The sequence below is a fragment of the Triticum urartu genome, chromosome 3 (assembly GCF_003073215.2).
Source record: "Triticum urartu cultivar G1812 chromosome 3, Tu2.1, whole genome shotgun sequence".
NCBI classification, from domain to species: domain Eukaryota; kingdom Viridiplantae; phylum Streptophyta; class Magnoliopsida; order Poales; family Poaceae; genus Triticum; species Triticum urartu.
The window spans coordinates 635255091-635260374 of NC_053024.1; the positions used below are offsets into that span (position 1 = coordinate 635255091).

General features: G+C 38.0%; 1 long non-coding RNA gene across 4 annotated transcripts; it reads left to right on the forward strand.

Annotated features, from left to right (window-relative positions):
- Positions 1-1499: 1499 nt before the first annotated feature.
- Positions 1500-4978, forward strand: LOC125545519. 4 transcript variants are annotated; one of them, XR_007300065.1, is made up of 4 exons: positions 1500-3738; positions 4265-4474; positions 4533-4621; positions 4718-4978. It is a non-coding gene; the product is annotated as an uncharacterized LOC125545519 (long non-coding RNA). The 4 variants fall into 4 exon arrangements; XR_007300066.1 differs by having other exon boundaries at positions 4550-4621; XR_007300064.1 differs by having other exon boundaries at positions 4418-4474.
- The last annotated feature ends 306 nt before the right edge of the window (positions 4979-5284 follow it).

The following is a 5284-nucleotide window of genomic DNA, read 5'->3' on the forward strand; positions in this document are numbered from 1 at the left end:
TCTTGCCATTTGAACATCCGTATAGTGAAACAAAAGCAGTACGCACATATGCCTCTACATGCTGATCTGCATCATTAGCTTGAATGCATAGCCATCTTGCATATTCTTTGACCCCCATGATATCTCTGCTTAATTAATTTAGCAGATCAAGTTTATGCAAGATGATGGCATCATTTGTGTAGGTATCTGTTGACTGTCTCTATTTCACAAATATGAGGATTTCCCCTCAAAAGCATCTACCAGTCTTATTCTTAAGGAAGGACCAAGCCTATTATTTTGATTTTAAGTTGTCCGACTCATTATATAGTACTTAAAATTGCATATTGAATTTCGAACATGACTTCATTTTCTTCGGAAAAATTGAAACTTTTGCTACTGGAATTTGCCATGCTAGGAGAGATACTAAACAATTGTATATTTAATGATCGATATATTAAAGCCATAATGCATAATTAGTACGTAAGCAAATAACAGTAGAACTATATATCTTACAATACTATATTTTAATTGTACTCATGCATAAATATCAATGGAGACATGTCCTTCTTTATGTCCTATGTTTCAGCATGACTAGAGCTAGCTTGAGAAGAGAAGCTAGTGCACGTCCCTTAACTCCATTGCATGGTAATTGCTTCACTTTAATATTTTCTTCAGTTTATAAATTTTCATGAGATGAAATACGAGGTTATCTTTTACGAATATACATGAGTAGTAGATGTTATGGACAAGGCAAGTGTAAAAACTTGGTCACTCCTAAACATTTAAACCTTGCATTAACACATTATTTGTTAAAGGAAAGAATTAACACATGTAGTTCGATTAAAAAAAGATTGTAAAATTGTAGGGAGGATTAAAATTTTACAATTTGATTCTATTTTTGAGAGTAAATAATAATAATATGAGTAACAAGACACTAATTCAAGTGTATAATAGTTAAATCCAATTGGCTGCTCATTTAATGTTTGATTCTTTCCCTAGGAAAAACATTAATAACATTCATATAATTTCTTAAGGGTTTTTAATCATGCACGAATCCTAGACCATAAGGATATTTTTTAAATAATCTCAAAGAGATTTTGTTAGCTAGCCAAAATAGTTACTTAATGTTAGGAAGACATGTGGATAAACACATGCTATTCATTTCTAGCAGCTTCGCTTTGATTTATAGTGAAGCACCGGCATTGTCTCACACACCATGACTATTGTCGGTGATGGTGGAAAGGGGATAAGAGATGACATGCGTGGGACACCATGTTGAAACCAGGACATTGATCTGTGGGGTTTTTGAGCCATGGTTATTAGTATAGAGTCAAACAATTTTTTTCCCCGTTGCAATGCACGGGCATTTTTACTAGTATATAGATAGATAAAGCACGAATTGAGTTTCCGGGTTCACCGTCGCGGCGTTTTTACAAATAGGCCTTCCTATTTTATAGAAATTGCACCCGCAGTCCCCTCATAAGTCAGACCCGAACCGGTACCGAAGAGAGAAAAGAAAAAAAAAACCGACCGCCCCGCACAACCCTGCCTCGTCGATCTCATCTCCACCTCCATCCCCAAACGACGGCGATGATCGAGGGCGCCGCCCCAGCTCCTGGCTGACGGATTCTCCGGCTCCCCGCTCCTTGGGGCCAGCCCCTCCCACAGCGATGATGGAGGGCGCCGCCCAGTTCCCGGCCGATGGATACGCCGGCTCCCCTCTTCTCGGGGCCAGCCCCTCCCCCGTGCCGGGTCGAGCCTCGGCTTGGAGGCCCTTGGGGCTGCCGTCGGTGCGGGAGTCCCGCGCGGCCATGCGGGCTGGGGACCGAGCGGCGGGCCGGCCACCTGTGCCCTGTCCGCCCTGCTGCTGAGCCATCCTTGTACCGTTGCACGCATCTTCGCACCACGCGGCCAGCCTCTGGTGCGCACCTCTGCTTTTACTAGCCACGAACCACGAGCATCACCTGTTTGGTGTTGCGCCTACGAGCGTGTTGTTGAAATCTGTGTCCAGAGGGTGGCGAAGATTGATGCGGAGAGGAAGACGATGGCGACAGAGAGCGTGTGTACTCCAGCCTGTTGGATTTATCACAGATGCCCCACTAATTTGGCTTGATGTACAATGTCAGATTCAAGAAAAAATGTGTTTTCTATGTTCTACTATAGATCACCAGACTGCGTTGTATGGAGCGGAACAGAACCAACTGGTCTGCATCTCCTTCAATGGCACCCTGCATCTCTATCAATAGCACTCTGCAGCAAGCTTGCTTTCTCTACATCTACCATCAACTACCATGCAGCAAGTTCAGTTTGATGTTAAGAGGAGGCGTTACAGGTATTTTTTAGGGCACCCCATGATAGTCAATGGATTTTGTTTATGTTTCTGGTGGAGATGATTCGGGTGAAGTAATGTTTGTTTCTTATGAATAAACTAAGCGATGAATTTAAGATTACTTGCCTGGTATATCTAATTGTAATATGTATCATGCTCAAGCAAAGGTATGATGACTGACTACTGATATTTCCTAATACATTTGTATTTTTTGTTTTACTAACTTTCAGATTTTTCAAAATCATGATTATTACATAGTGTGTATAATCTTTTCTTGCTAGCTCTGTACTACGATTTTGAGGAATCCGCCAATGCAAAAATAAGATAGTTGTATGTAGTACTCCATCCGTCCGGAAATACTTATCATCAAAATGGATAAAAGGAGATGTATTAGACGTATTTTAATTCTAGATACATTCCTTTTTGTCCATTTTGATGACAAGTATTTCCGGACGGAGGGAGTAGTTATGTTATACAGGTTCTGTTTGATGTGTTTCGGAAGGGAGAGATCGATGATTTTGGAATATAAAGCTTCATATGATTTTTTTTCCTCCAAGGTAACCATGGGATCCATATTTTTTTAGGTTTGTCTCTAATATTATGTATGCTCTTCCCATTGAAGTTTCAATACTTGGGTTTTAGAGCTGCACCTATAGACTTCAATTGGTTTGTACTATATATAATTATAAATCATGTAATTATTTTATTTGCTTCCCGTTCGTTTCATGTATTTTCCCTTTTGTTTTTACTATGACAAGCTCACAAAGAGTGTGTATTGAAAGGGAAAGTAATTTGGTATGTGAGGCCGTTTGAATGCACCTGTTTCTTGCTGTTGTATGTTGTATTGTACCTGTTTCTTAGATGAAAATAAGATTGGCGATATATATATATATATTCTGCTGAACATGCATCCCTCTGGCAGCATTTTAGAAATATAAATATGTTCAGTTGTTATCTTATCAAGTTAACCCCTTGTAAGTATAAATTGTGGAGGATAGCTCATTGTACAACGTCGAAAGATAGGTCCTATAGTTAGGCTCAACCTGAACAATAATATATCTAGCATTAGTAAAAAAAAACTAAAAAGTGATACAAATTTATTTCAATTCATATTTTCTACATTTCTTTCGGATGTTTGATGATATATCTGAACTTATTCATAAACCTACCTTTGATGTTAGGCTCAATTATTCCTAAATTTGGTGTTGACTATCCCACGATTTCAAGCTGACTATCCCACGAGACAATTTCTCGACCCAGCCAACAATGGTTCATAGAATTTGGGTGTATTCTCCCGTTGCAACGCACGGGCACCTTTACTATATGTCGAGTTATGGTTTCATGATAAACGGAGCACGCACCAAATTTTGATGAATTGCTTGAAGAAAATGCATCGGGTCTTTTCTTGCGTCCTTCAAGTCTTCAACCAGGTAAAATAAATCCTGGTATTGTTTTTCTTCTTGCATAACTTATCTAATCTCCCAACAGATTTTTTGGGTTAGTGTGGTTGTTAGTCTTACTTTTAGCCGTGGCTATGAAATTTTGTTGAGAAGTAGGCAAACATAAAAGTTGTTGTTTGTTGAATGAATTTGCGCTGTATCTCTTTTATTCCTAAAACAGTTAGTCAGAAAGATCTTTCACACTGGTGTGATACTATTATTTCTACCCAAGCTCTAATATTTTTAGTGCCAAGCAAATTTGATGCATCCGAACTATGACACATCTCTCTATACTGAAACTGTGGTTGTATTGTTTGTCATCTGAAAACCACACTCAAGTATACATTATGGGACATAATGCCCAGAAAATAATCACCAGGCATGGATATTACTCTTGACCTACAGAGTACAACATTGCATAATTTTTTGGTTTTCTGAAGGTACAACTCAGTATTATTTTTATCATATATAGATAGAACAAAGGCCACAAGAGCTGATTTTGTGCACCTTGCTGCAGGGGCACCCACTTGATTAAGATATTCGAAGTGTGAGCTTTTAGAATTTCAAATAACAAGTCAGATTCTCATTATTAACCTGTGTTCACATTCTAATGTTTTTTGACTCTGACAGATTGTCTTTGTTTCATAAACTGTTGTTGTTATGTATGCAGGATACATTTCTAGAGCTAAAATTTCAGGGCATCAAGAAGTAATTAACTATGCTTCAAGTAAGGAAGTTATTTGGTATAACTATTTTGAGGACTAAATTACTAGCTTAATGTTTAGAAGTTATTGAGCTGCAGATATGGCATGTGCGTACACGAAGACCTGATGCATCAAAGCTCGGTGTGGACACACCTCTTCTTACAGGACAGGTTTGTCTACAAATTATCCGAGCTTCAATTTCCACAATAAAACACATGTTTTTATTTATCATGGTTTCTTCTCTTACATAACTAAACATTTTGCAGATGTTGATTTTTCATTTCCTTCCAACGCCATTAAATCCCAGTCTTATCTAATTTGAAATGTCTCCAGCGTGTGTGATGTATCCCTCCCCTCAGCTTTTGGACGAAACATGGTGCTATTTGGTGCTTTTGTTTGTGGAAAAAATGTCATTAGTCAGGCACTTTCTAAGATGGTCACCTGACTGCTCTGTTGTCATGGATGTGGGAAAACCTTTATCTATAGTATTTTATTGGTACCATCTCTATACCGTCTATTCAGTTTGAAAATATACGTGGTACTCTAATTCTGAAGCTCTGCTTTATGTGGGATGTGGGGAAAGAGGAAATGAGATGTCTGATGTTCAATGGGCAAAGCCCAAAAAATAGTGCAAAATAAATTACAAATGAAATATAATATTCCAACAAAATGTTCATCACCATCAAAATGATTCCATTTAAAAAAATATTATTGAAATTAAAAAAACACCTAAAAAAGAAATATTCATGTTTTTCTGAACAACAACAAAAAATTGATTGAAAGACTTTCATACACTACTACTTTTTCATCGGATGAAATGAAAGTGTGGAGCT